The sequence below is a fragment of the Mauremys mutica genome, chromosome 24, assembly GCF_020497125.1.
Source record: "Mauremys mutica isolate MM-2020 ecotype Southern chromosome 24, ASM2049712v1, whole genome shotgun sequence".
Lineage (NCBI taxonomy): Eukaryota > Metazoa > Chordata > Testudines > Geoemydidae > Mauremys > Mauremys mutica.
The window spans coordinates 2,471,993-2,485,010 of NC_059095.1; positions in this window are offsets into that span (position 1 = coordinate 2,471,993).

Consider the following 13,018-nt stretch of genomic DNA (forward strand, 5'->3'; position numbering starts at 1 on the left):
TGTTCTATGGTGGAAACTGAGCGTCTTATCCTCTCAGCTACCAATAGATTACGAAGGTCAGAGCTGGGCAAATCAGAGCAGTTTCTGAATTGCTTAAGAGTATATTTTTTCCCCAATCAAATTACCTACTCGGCTCCCTCAGTTTAGCCTGGTCTATGCACGCAGCCATACAGACCAGCGTTCCCTGACTTTCCTCGCCAGCGATCTGGAATAAGGCTGAGAAAGGGATTCCTTGGAAGCGTAGATCTACTGAGCAATTCGCGTTAAGCTGCAGGGCATTACAACCTGCAGATCCCGGGCACGCTCGGGAACACTAGACACCTTGTCTGCACAGATCAAAGCGGGCAAAGGTATTGTGTCCCCCAGATCCTCACAACAATGGGTCAGGATCTATCATTTTCCAGGGAGCTGGTCATTGTCATTGCAGCTATGGAACCGTTCCGAGCGCAAGACAAAGTACCAGCTGTTAGATCTGCTCCAGGACCGTCTTATCGTCGTGCAAAGATTGAAACGCTACAGTTCAAACGCTTCTTCCAATGCAGGGGGCTCCTCTGGAAATGCACCCAGACAGGGAGGAGACAGAGAGAAAAGGATGGCACTGGGCAAAGATCACAGCGTGGAGTTATGTTTAATCTCGCAGGCCGATGTCTCTCCTGGGAGGAGCCCAAACAGCGGGTCCTAGTCGGCTGGCAATTTGCTGAAAGATCTCGCTGTCTCCACGCGATCCGCAGGCCCGATGCAAGCCGTGCGCTTTCCACCCGCCCCTGCTAGGCGGGGCTGGATGTTCCACTCGACAACCAGCTAAAGCCGCACGATACAGGGGGAAAACCAACAAGCGAAACTGCAGCTGCCCAGGCAAAGCAAAACCCGGCTCCATGCATGCCCCGAGTCTGGACTAACAGGAGGAATAGTGGGAAACATTTTCATTTCTCTCCCTCCTCCCCCCCCGCATCATGCGCTGGGGTTAGTTTCGAGTTAATATAAAGGTCGTTTTTACAAATGTTATCACCTTGATTAGACAGACAGACAGACAGACAGAGGGGCTGCATGGGGCTAGAGAGATGGCTGGATGGGGTGTGTGTAGGGACAGACAGACAGACAGAGGGGCTGCATGGCGGTAGAGGGATAGATAGATGGAGGGTGTAGGGGGACAGACAGACAGAGGGGCCGCATGGGGATAGAGGGATAGATAGATGGAGGGTGTAGGGGGACAGACAGACAGAGGGGCTGCATGGGGATAGCTGGATGGATGGATGGGGTGTGTAGGGACAGACAGACAGAGGGGCCGCATGGGGATAGAGGGATAGATAGATGGAGGGTGTAGGGGGACAGACAGACAGACAGACAGAGAGACAGAGGGGCTGCATGGCGGTAGAGGGATAGATAGATGGAGGGTGTATGGGGACAGACAGACAGAGGGGCCGCATGGGGATAGAGGGATAGATAGATGGAGGGTGTAGGGGGACAGACAGACAGACAGACAGAGGGGCCGCATGGCGATAGACAGATGGCTGGATGGGGTGTGTGTAGGGACAGACAGACAGACAGAGGGGCTGCATGGGGATAGCTGGATGGATGGATGGGGTGTGTAGGGACAGACAGACAGAGGGGCCGCATGGCGATAGACAGATGGCTGGATGGGGTGTGTGTAGGGACAGACAGACAGAGAGACAGAGGGGCTGCATGGGGATAGATGGATGGCTGGATGGGGTGTGTAGGGACAGACAGACAGAGAGACAGAGGGGCTGCATGGCGGTAGAGGGATAGATAGATGGAGGGTGTATGGGGACAGACAGACAGACAGACAGAGGGGCTGCATGGGGATAGATGGATGGCTGGATGGGGTGTGTGTAGGGGCAGACAGACAGACAGATTAGATAAAAGGGTGGGGGGGGTCGCTCGCTAGCTAGTATAACCGAACACGCAATAAGCAAAGTAACGCCAAGTTTTGTGGGTAGCGAATAGCCGAAGCAAACGGCTTTGCAGGCGATGCACCGCTAATTGCATTAGCAAGTTTTACTTTGTTGCTCCGTCCCACTCTGAAGCAGCAAGTCACAAGATCCTTTTTTACAAGAAAATACTCACAAACCCCGGGCGGTTAAGCGACGTGTTCCCCGAGCCTGCACCGTCCCAGCTCTTCTGAACACCAGGGAGGAGAAGATGTTTATTTTTTCTGGAGTAAACCTTGGCCGTGCACGTCCCTTGTTTAGATCACAAGCGAGTTTTCCTCATGGTTCTTATTTACTATTATTTCCGTCACCCCCCAGACGCAGCCGCCGTAGAAACGTGCTTAGCCAGCGCTGCTGGCAGGGCCCCGCCCGCAGACTGTGTCCGGCCCCTGGCTCCGTGTCCGTTACAGCCAGAGGGAAGAGGATGCTGACGAGGGGGGGAATCTCCCCCCCCCCCAGGGTTGTACAGTAAAAGGCTTCGATCGCAGCCCAGCCCCCGTACGAGGGGGAGCTCGACCCACCGGAGCAGTGAACTTGGCCAGTCGCACGTGTAAGGACCGGCCTCATTTCACCCCGGGCTCCCAGCTTGGCTCGGCTGGATTTTCAAACCCTCCCACATGCCGGGTCCGAGGCAGGGTCCTTTATTTCCGCTACAAACTGAAAGGTACAAAATTCACCCCCTGCCTCCCCTTCCTGAGGGCTGCGGGTCAGCGCCCCAAGCCCAGGGAGCCGCAGGCTGCAGCTCCGCGTTAAAACAGCCTCAGTTTAAACACGATCACGTCTATTTCTACGCACCCACCGCCTGGCTTGTGCGGGTTGTGTTTGTTTATTGGGAGAGAAAAAACAACCAACCCATTTGTACATTTCATCTCCTAGGACGCTGGAGAAACGCCCCCCCCCCGCCCCGAACATTGTTTCGCGGAATATTTCCCGTTATCTCCCAATGCAGGTGTCTGTGAGCAAACCCGGCTTGTTTTTAAACGAAACTACTGCATCCCAGTTGTCGCTGAAACACCAGGCGGAGGGGAGCGGTGTCTGTTCAGATACCAGGCAAAGTTCCTAGGAAATGGCTAAGTTGGAACATTCTTTATGGAAGGGATTTTCCTTCAAGCGATTTGTTATTTGAAGCCCTGCTATTCCATCGATTGTATCCCGGGGAAATTGACTCGTTTACTGTATTTGCTTCCGAAAATAAAACAAAAAAAAGGGGGAAAGATTTTGGAAATGGTTTTACTGGGCCGCTAAAACTTGTCGTTTTGGAATTAAACTTTTTAGGGGGGGGTCTTTATTTATTCTTTTAAAATATTTCCATGGGAAATATCAATTCTAAGTCCTTTCTAAAGCTGCATTGAGAAAGCCCAGGGCCAGGACAGCTCGAGGGAGCCAGCTCTGACAATCTGATCGGTCTGCTGTCCAACTTCATTCTGAAATTAACAAGAGACACAGCAAATGGGACAATTCCTTTAAATCCCCACATCTCCCTGAGCCACTAGCCCCACCTGCACGTAGCATTTTCCCAGGGTTGGATATTAACATGGAAGGCTCCGCAGGAATCACTTGATCTTTCTATTTCTTCCCAAACAAACACCGAATTTAGTTGCATAAAGACAAGCAGAAATTCCTTCCCAGGCCGATCCAGCTACCCCGCCCCCTTCGATAGAATCAAGGGAGCCAGGACAATTCACACCAGCGGAATCTGCCCCCTCCCTCCTCCCACAGGTGAACGACTCTTTGGAACAGGTGCCAGCCAGGTCCAAATCTATCCCCCCAAGGCTGGCAAGGGCAAACCCCCCTGACATGACAATGGGTCTGCGGGGGGAGGGGAAGAAGAAGGGGTTGTTAATCGTTTTGCACAATCCCATCAGCTCCTGGTTATTTTTGAAAGGGGGGGGCAGTTGGGTCTGCGGCTGGGCCCTTTTCCAAACTCCGAAAGCCTCGCCCCGGAATTTGCTCCTTTGAGAATATTTTTCGGTGGTTGATTTTCTGTCTTTTATTTTTTTCTTCTCTAGAAAATCCCTGCTCTGGCGTGTCAGAGAAAGGGGGTTTCCTCCGGCTAGCAGCTGATGCATTTCTGATTGCGGAATGACTGGCTGATTTGTCTCCACCTCTTGCCCTTCCTCTGCAGCCGCGGCTGGCTTGTTTTGGGGGCAGAAGAACGTGTAGCTGTAGCCCCCCCCATGTGCTAACCTTTCCCCTGGCTTTCCTCTGAGAAAAGTCCCCCAGTGATGCCGTGAATGTATCATTCACCCCCACAAAGCTGCTACCTGTTCTGAGAATTGATGGTTCCCCCCCACACACACACACTCCCCAACCAACTGTGCGGGGAGACGCTACTGAGGCAGGATTTCTATGGGACGCACAGACACACCATTGTGTGACTTTGGCAGCAGGAAGTGTGAGGGTGCGCGTCTGTTGTGTGTGTCGGTCCCAGGTGTGTGTGTGTGTCCATCCATCCCGCATCCTAGCACAAAACCCCGATGAGAAGGAGCTTGGTGCAGAGGCACAGCCCCGCGGCAGCCTCACTAGCTGGCCGGCCCTATGGGGTGGTTAATGGGGGGAGCAGGCAGGGGAGGTGGGGGTCCTGGAGAGGGGTTTGTGCAGGAGCTGGTTACACAGACAGCAGTTTCCCCCATGGGATGCAAGGCCCCTTTGCCCCTTCTCAGGCACAGCAGGCGGCCAGGGCTTTGCTGAGGGAACACAGACCCTCTCCCTGTCGCTGCTTCCCCGTTGCACAGCAGCCAGAGCTCTGGGCCACCTCCGCAATCAGAGGCTGCCTCCTGCAAACCAGCGTCCCAGGCCAACACCAAGGCCCAGGAGCATGGGCCTGCGGGCACCGGTCCCAGGAGGCAGCACCTTTTAGCTGGAAGTGATGGGATAATGTGAGGAGGGGGCTCAACCCACAGCCTCTTTCTTAGTCAAGCCGGCCACTGGGCCCCATTCCCCTCACAGGCCTCTTTAAACCCCCGTCACTCCATTGGCTTCCACAGGCCCACAGATCTCCTAGCCACTTCACTAGGGGCCGGATGGGCCCCCCAGCCTGAGCCTGTAACAGGCAATGGTAGTAGGGGTGCTGGGGGTGCTGCCTAGAAGTGGGTTCCATCATGTGCAAGGTTTACAGGTTACAGGCTCCCAGCACCCCCACTGTACACATTGTTCCAGTGCCTCTGATGGGCAGCGTTGGGGCAGATGTCAAACGGGAAGCGGATCGGGGCCCTTCCTGAGCCTGCGTGGAGACAAGCCCCTGCCACCGAGAAAGCAACTGGTTTTGGTTTCCCAGCATTTGGGCAAACCCAGCCTGGAAGGGAGGTGGCCTGAAAATCAGTTCAAACATGGTGGGAGCCAGCGGCCAATGAACTTCCTGGGGAACTGGGCAAATTGCAGGATCCAGACGCCGCCAATAGTCTCTGATCATCATCACAAGGACCTGGAGTGGGAAGTTTTCCTGGGTTGAGCGGCACAGCAGCCCCCACTGATCACACATCATTGCAGAGTTGGGGTCTGTTTCACACAGCTGAATGTGAATTTACCTCCAGAAAGCCAGGGGGATCCATGCCCCTTGCATTGCTTTCTGGGTAGACGCTGCTGCTGGCGGGAACACCCAACACTTTGTGTGCCGTTGTGTTTTATATTCCTGGGCTGGGAGGATATCCCCCACCACACACACGCCGCTCCCGCTCCAGCGCCATCTCTGCCTTAACCTCATTCTGACATTTCCTGGCATCCATTCCATGCCAGTAGGTTGCCATAGCAAATTTAAATCTTACAAACAAAACCCAGAGGAGAAAAGCCCGATTAGCATATATTCAAATGAACCATGCAATAATACAAACCATAAATCATGCAGTCATTGCTATTCAATCAGTGTCTCACAATTCACCCCGTCCCCCGCCTTATTCTGCCCCCCATTCCCTGGGTTTCTCAGCTTGCTGCTACCATTCCTACATCCCTTGCTGCCTAAGGAGGAGCTGTCCCCAGGGCAGCCCTGACGCTTTGCTGGGGCTCCTGCTACAGTAGCCGTCGCTGCTCCTTATTTTTTAAAAAACTCTGTGATTAGAACTACATTAGCAATGGGCCAGGCCCCCCCTCGGCCCCAGCCCTTCCCCTCCCCCCAGACTACAGGATGTAAAAAGCAGAATCTGTCTCATCTCAAGCCATGAAGGCCCCTTCACACAGGGACATATTGCAGCACTGGATCGTGCTAATCCCGTGTTCGGCGCGTTACAGAGCAAGGCTGCCAGGGCCTGGTTGACACATGGTGGAGGAATGCACAGGAAGCCTCTGGTGGCCAACCTCTCAGGTCCTTGTGGCCCCCAATCACCATAACATCTGAGCCCCTCACTAGCTTTCTTGCTTTTCTCCTGGGGGGCAGGGCTGCGCTGTTATCCCCGTTCCAGGTGGGAAGGGAGGTCTGTCTCCTCCAAGGGGGTAGGATCGTAATGAATCAAGACCCTGCCTTTTCTCCCAGGGGGCTGGGGCTCCTGTCACATGTGCCCTCTCCCCAACCTCAGCGCCCTCACTCCCACTCGGGCTGGCTGGGACACCCGGCTGGAGACATCCGAGCGAGTTGCCATGGAGATGGTGGCTTGGTTGCCAGCTGCACTTTAGCCGTGTTTATTCTCTCCCAAAGCTGGGGCCTGCCGTGGCTACTGCTCCAGATCCCCGTTTCCTCATCTCGCTCCCCGCAGCCCCTCCAAAACGAGCATGCCTGGCCCATGTGCCCCCACGCCACATCCCCTGGCATCAGGTGTGAGAGCCTTCCCAGCTCCCCTATTCCACCTCCAGCGCCGCTCCTGGGCCTAAGCCCCAGCCCTCCGTCATCTCCTGCAGGTCACCCCGTGATCTCCCCAGCCCAGTGCACCAGGCGGCTGCCTCTCCTTCATTTACAGCTCCCCAGCCACTCAGCGCTCCCTGGCACACGCTCCAAGTTATCTGGGACAGGGCATAAACAGGGCTGCTTCCCTCCCCACAAGCCGAGCCCACGGCTGACCGACGCAGGGTTGAAAAACAAAGGGGAAGATGCTGCCTCAGTGGCTCCTGTGTGAGCCAGGGGTGCCTTTTCCCCACCCAGCTTCCTGGAAAGGCCTCTGCCGCTTGGTACCGAGGGCTTGGCGTGGCTTTGTGTAGATAGAGCCGGCCCTGAGCGAAGGGACTTGAACTGAACTAGAGTTTGTGGCTCTCTCTTGCCTGCCTGCCCTGGCCGGTGTCTCTCCATTCTATCCTCCCAACGCACCCTTGGGGCGGGGGCTGCATCTCTGGGCCTGGAACAGCACTGGTCGTTAATACACAATTAATATTATGAGTGCAGTTTGCAAATCAACTGAGCCCATCTCCCCTGCCAGCAGCTGGGTGTGAAAATCCAGCCAGTTTTGCTGGGCCTCTTCCAGCCTCACTGGGAATAAAGATTCTGCATTAAGAACTTAGCCAATGACGCATAAGGAGGAGTAGACGCTGCACTGGTCTCCCTTAGCTGGCGAAGGGGACCGGGGAGTTGGCTGATGGGACACACTCTCTCTAGGCAAATTCACATTCAGAGGGAGGTTAGCCCTGTGACACGCATGCACAGCCTTGCCTGAGTGTAACAGAAGCCATGCCATCTTCCTGGGACCCCCCTTACCCTCTCCCCCACCCAAACCTGCGAGCCAAGATGTATTCCGAGCAAAGCCCAACACTGAAACATGCAGCTAGTGATTCATTCTAGCTAGGCCGCCACTGGTTACTGCTAATTGATTCAAAGCAGCATTACAAGTTTAGCCAGCACCTCTCGCTCTCCCTGCATACACTGCACTGTTTCTAACACTGCTATCCTGGTGCTAGCATTAAAGCAGTGTCCCAGACACGCTGCAGTCGAAGTCCCGCTGTGCCTTCCACCCTGTCTGCACCCTCTGTCTGTCCGGCTGCATCTGTGGTGCAGCCAAAAGCAGGAACCCGTCATTGTCCTCACCTGGAGCCCTGCCTTGGCACCGTCCGGAAGGAACAGAGTGAGGCGCACGCAGTGTCAGACGTACTGGAGTTTGCTGTGTTGGCAGGCTAAGAGCCCTTCAGCACCAGAGCTCGGTTTGAACAGACAAGTCCTCCCACAATACGCTGCAAAACAGCTCCTAGAATGGCTTGACTTAGCGAGGGCCTAAGTGTTATGGAGTGGGACATAGGCGGTCTGGCCTAGTGGGCAGAGCAGGAATCAGGTCTAGTGGGCAGAGCAGGTGTCCAGGTTGGGGAACAAAGGCCAAGGATCGGCACCAGAGTCAACAGCCAGTTACCAGAGCCAGGGGTCAAGCCAGAGTCAGAATCAGGAATCAAAGCTGAGGGTCAGCGCCGAGGTCAGATACCAAATGCCAGAGCCAGGGGTCGAGCCAGCATCAGGGTCAGAGCCAGGACTGGTCACAGGCTTTGGAGGGGAGACGAGGATTGAGCACGGATCAGGAACAAGGTGGGAACTGGGCTGGAGGCAGATGGAAGCAGGGCCCACCGCAGTCCCAAGGGAACCCACCTTGCTGCTTGGACAAGCTTCCTGTTCCGCCTCCTGGCTTAAATAGCGTAACTGGACCAATCAGCAGAGCCGGGTGACCCTCCAATCAGAGCTCCCATGGGGGGTGCCTCGGTACACTAAGAACCACGGGATATGCCCCCAGAAATCCTGGCGCATGACCAGGGAGGTCAGACTAGCCCATCACAATGGCCTTGGAATCTATGACGGTTGTTGCCGGGCCAGCGTGGGCATGAGGTGCATGCCGCTCTGCCTGCGGCTGCTCATAGCCGGCCCGGTTAACCTGGGCTGCCAGCCAGTGCCCGAAGCCCGGTAAACTCTGCAGTGAAGAGCTACCCAAACAAACCTAAGCGGGGGCAGGGACAATGCACAATGTCTGGGGTTTGATACCCATCACCCATGGACCAGCAGCATCCCGTCCTGATGCACCAGCTGTTTGCTACATCCTGTGCTGGTTAGTTACACCACAGCCACTGATTAGAGCCCATCAAAACGTGGCATTGACTTGTTGTAATGTAAGATGACAACTTTGGAACAAAATGGGTTTGTTCTTCCAACCTCCCCAATCCAATCCCCCCCCACCCCCGGCCTATGCAGTTGTCACAAACTAAGTCTGCAAGGGGAGGGTGTTTTTCAGTGAAAATCCACATTTTGCAAAAACTAAGTACACCTCTACCCCGATATAACGCTGTCCTCGGAAGCCAAAAAATCGTACTGCGTTATAGGTGAAACCGCGTTATGTTGAACTTGCTTTGATCCACCAGAGCACGCAGCCCCGCCCCCCCGGAGCGCTGCTTTACCGCGTTATATCCGAATCCGTTATATCGGGTCACGTTATATCGGGGTAGAGGTGTAATAATTTATGCCTTTTCAATTTTAATTATTTTTTCCCCCCAAAAAACAAAATAGGTTTCCAGTCAACGGTCACCACAAGCCAAGCCATCTCGATCGGAATCTGCTGGACATCTTGGGGGTCTTTCTCCCCAGAGACCAAAATTAAGATAACTGATAAAATCTAAGTCTCCCGGGAATTGTTTTGCAATTCTGCAGTTTTAACACCCCCCGCTGCTCAGGATAAGCTCTTGGCTACTGTGCGCTCCCCTGCCTGTCTGTGGCATCTGCCTGTTGTCTGCAGATTTATAGAGATTTTGGGATAGGGCCTGTTTCTGCTCTATGTGTGTGCAACACCTCGCGCTGCAGGGCTGTGGCGTCCAGGTGCTACCACAATATCATGATTAGGCTCAAGAGTCACTGCCTGGAGTTCTCGGGCCTGCGGTGCGCAATGGGTCAGACTAGCTGCTCTGGAAATCATTGAATATTGTCATTCTGCTGGCTCCGGATGCCGTGGGTAATGAGTGAGGTGATGCACTGGGCTCAGCTTTGGGTTCTCTCTAGCCACAGGATGCAAATTCTCTGGGTCACTTGATGTCAATGAGTATAGCTCGGTGTGATGCTGATTGACACCAGCTGAGGATCTGGCCCTCGCTTGCTGCGTTTGGATTGCCCTGGGCTCCCGACCATTGGAGATGTCAGCAGAGCTCTCAGCTTCTGCCAAATCCAGTCTAAGGATTTATGTCAATCTCTGGGTTTGTATTAAACGGCACAAATTCTTCCCAGGATTAATCCTCCTTCTGTGTTTTAATCTCAAGGTACCGTTACCAATAATCTATTCATGAGTCACCCGGCAGATTGCAGGAGAGAAATGGCCAAATTCACATTTTAAAGTAGCCAGCCCTGAGCTGACAGCCCAGTCACCCCTGATGTGAGCTGCTTGCCACACGGGATGGGTTGTCATCATTAAAATTGAATCAATGCAGGGAGGGGCCCAATGTGTGTGTATAAAGAGAGACGTGCTCTCCACCCCTCCAGCGGCTCAGCACATAAAGGTTGCCAACGAACAGGTGGCAGCGTGGGCTAGTAGATAAGGCACTGGGCTGGGAGTCAGGAGACTTTCAGTCTAATCTCAGCTCTGCTCCTGACCTGCTGAGAGGCCTTGGACAGATCACTGTGCCCTCCCAGCCTCATGTCTGTTTAGAACCTAAGTTCTCTACCATCGTACAAATAAAACCTGGGCCTCTCAAACTTTGCTGTCTTTGGCTAGCAGGGCTGGTGGAATCCCAGCGCTGCATTTGAAGCACAGGTGCCATCAAAAATCACTGATGCCCAAACTGTTGTGCAGTGTTGCTGTATGCGGTTGCTGCACTCCCCCAGAGTTGGTTGCAATTTAGTGTCATATCAATGTATCAGGGGACGGGTCTTCTGCCTGACTAGACCAGATTCAGTGGGTGCAAGGGAACAGATGAACTGAGCTCAGAAGCCTGTTCCAATTATAATTTCAATGATCCACTAAATAATATTAACTCTTTCTGTTCATGTAGCATCTTCCATCTGAGGAGCCTATAGCACTTTCCAAGCACTAACATTATGGCCGTCTGCCAGGGTCAGTATTATCAGCCCTCAACCACGGATGGGGAAACTGAAGCACAGAGCAGTGAGGTGACTTGCCCATCTCAGCAGGCCCAGGAAGAAAACCCAGGTATGATTCCTTGGCCTGTGCTCTGACCACATGAGCATCCTGCAGGCCCTAGAGCTATGGAGATATTCATACTAAGCAATGCTTCCTCCGTGGCTTTTTTCACCTGCTCTGCACACCAATGATCCTTGGAGGGAAGCCAGGATCCTTAACTCCCAAACTGAACCCAGAATCTTCTGGCTGGGATGGGAGGTGGAAGAGCAGCTGTGGGATCAATTGAACACCCCCCTCCAGCAGCAAGGCTCCAGCTGTCCTGCCAATCCGGGCTGGCTGCACACTAGGCATCGCTTCAAAGGACATGGGAGGGGGGTGGTTCAAATCTAGTTTTGCAGGAGGCTGCGGCTGTTCTGGATGGCCTGCGCAGCTCCCTCCAGCAGAGCACTAACAAGGAATTCTGCCAAGCCAACCACCACCTTCCAGATCTTTGACTTGTGGGCAGACCTTAAAGCCTGTGAATTAACCCGACAATCTGCCGACCCTCCTTATTTTACGGACGCAGGAGATAGGGCACCAGGCTATGAGGATAAGCTCTGTCCTAAGCCTTCACCCAGCATGTTACCAAACCCGAGCCAAATATTTACTGTGGTTTGACAAAGTTTGGTTCAAACTTTCTTCCATTGTTTATTTGTGCTCCAGGCCATGATGGGAAGCTGAGGGGGCCGGTCGATGTCCCATGGAGGCAGGGTGGTATTTCCAGCTCCGTTTTACAGAGCTGTGAAGTTTGGAGAAGCAGCCAAACTTCTAAATGCTGATTGGAAACAAGCCACGGAGGCCCAGGGTGGTGCATACTAGTGAACACGGCAGGGTTGAGTTTGACCAAGGTAGAAATGTACCATTTTCACAGAGAAATTGCCATATTTTTAGTGGCCAAAGATCAAATGCCTGTTTTATGAAGTTGATTTCATGTTAAAGAAAAGAAAAGAAAAGAAAAGAAAAGAAAAGGCCAAACGGAGAAGGATCCAGGTCTGGCCTGTCAGGGGGCTGGAGTTCAGGCCTGCAGGGCATTGCCATATCTGAGTGGGGGAGGGGGCTCATGCCAGGCCTAGCAGGGGGTGCTGCAGGTCAGGACTGAAGTGCACTGACAGGTGGGGGGAGGGAGCTGCATAGCTGGTCAGCATGGTGGGGCATCACAGAGCTGGTGGGGCAGCCTTGAGGGGCACCAGCAGAGCTTGGGCAGAACCCAGAACTGGAATAGCAGCACGGCTGCAGGTGAGGGGCATGGATAGAGCTGGGGGAACACAGGAGGGACCCCAGGGCTGGGATGGTAGGGAACCGCAGGGCCGGACGGAGGGGCACTGGGGGGCAAGGGGAGCCCGGGGCTGGAATAGCAGGGGGGCCGCAGGGCCGGACGGAGGGGCACTGGGGGGGCACTGGGGGGCGAGGGGAGCCCGGGGCTGGAATAGCAGGGGGGCCGCAGGGCCGGACGGAGGGGCACTGGGGGAGCACTGGGGGACGAGGGGAGCCCGGGGCTGGACTAGCAAGGGGGCCGCACGGAGGGGCACTGGGGGGGCACTGGGGGACGAGGGGAGCCCGGGGCTGGACTAGCAAGGGGGCCGCACGGAGGGGCACTGGGGGGGCACTGGGGGACGAGGGGAGCCCGGGGCTGAACTAGCAAGGGGGCCGCACGGAGGGGCACTGGGGGGATACTTGGGGGCGAGGGGAGCCCGGGTCTGGACTAGCAAGGGGGCCGCACGGAGGGGCACTGGGGGGGCACTGGGGGACGAGGGGAGCCCGGGGCTGGACTAGCAAGGGGGCCGCACGGAGGGGCACTGGGGGCGAGGGGAGCCCGGGGCTGGACTAGCAGGGCACTGCGTGTCAGCAGCGAAGGGCAGCAGCAGGATGGCGTGTGCAGCTCAGCACTGCAATAGCAGCCTCGCCACAGGTCAGGGATGGAGGGCAAGAGGCTTGTGCTGGGGTCAGCCCCGGGTGACAGAGCGAGACCCTGCAGAGCCTGTGGAATGGGCGCCCGGCTCCATCCTTTCCCAGGCGCGGCTGCATGGCCGGGACCAGGCCTCACTGGGGTCACGCCTGAGGCCAGACACTGCAAGCAGC